The sequence below is a fragment of the Triticum aestivum genome, chromosome 1A (assembly GCF_018294505.1).
Source record: "Triticum aestivum cultivar Chinese Spring chromosome 1A, IWGSC CS RefSeq v2.1, whole genome shotgun sequence".
Classification (NCBI taxonomy): Eukaryota; Viridiplantae; Streptophyta; class Magnoliopsida; order Poales; family Poaceae; genus Triticum; species Triticum aestivum.
In genome coordinates this window covers 231,807,732-231,808,065 of record NC_057794.1, presented here as the reverse complement: position 1 = coordinate 231,808,065, position 334 = coordinate 231,807,732, and positions in this window count along the sequence as shown.

The window sequence follows — 334 nt, the reverse complement described above, 5'->3', positions numbered from 1 at the left end:
ATACTTCCTATACGGTGGGTAACGCCACCACCAAACGTTCTATTTTGAAGTGTTTCACTCATGGCGTTACCTTGCAATGTATTCACATTTGGTTTGGCTTCAATCTCAACATGTCTTCATGATTATCTTCACTATGTTGATTTTATATATATATATATATATATATATATATATATATATATATATATATATATATATACTAGTGTTCTGTCCTCTACAGCATTCACTTATAGCTATGTCTTCTTGTTTGAATCTTTTGAACTAAGTGAATGTGATCGGACCCTAACCTCTCTATGCTTTCTATCTCAAATTCTATCTCTCCAAGTCATATGCA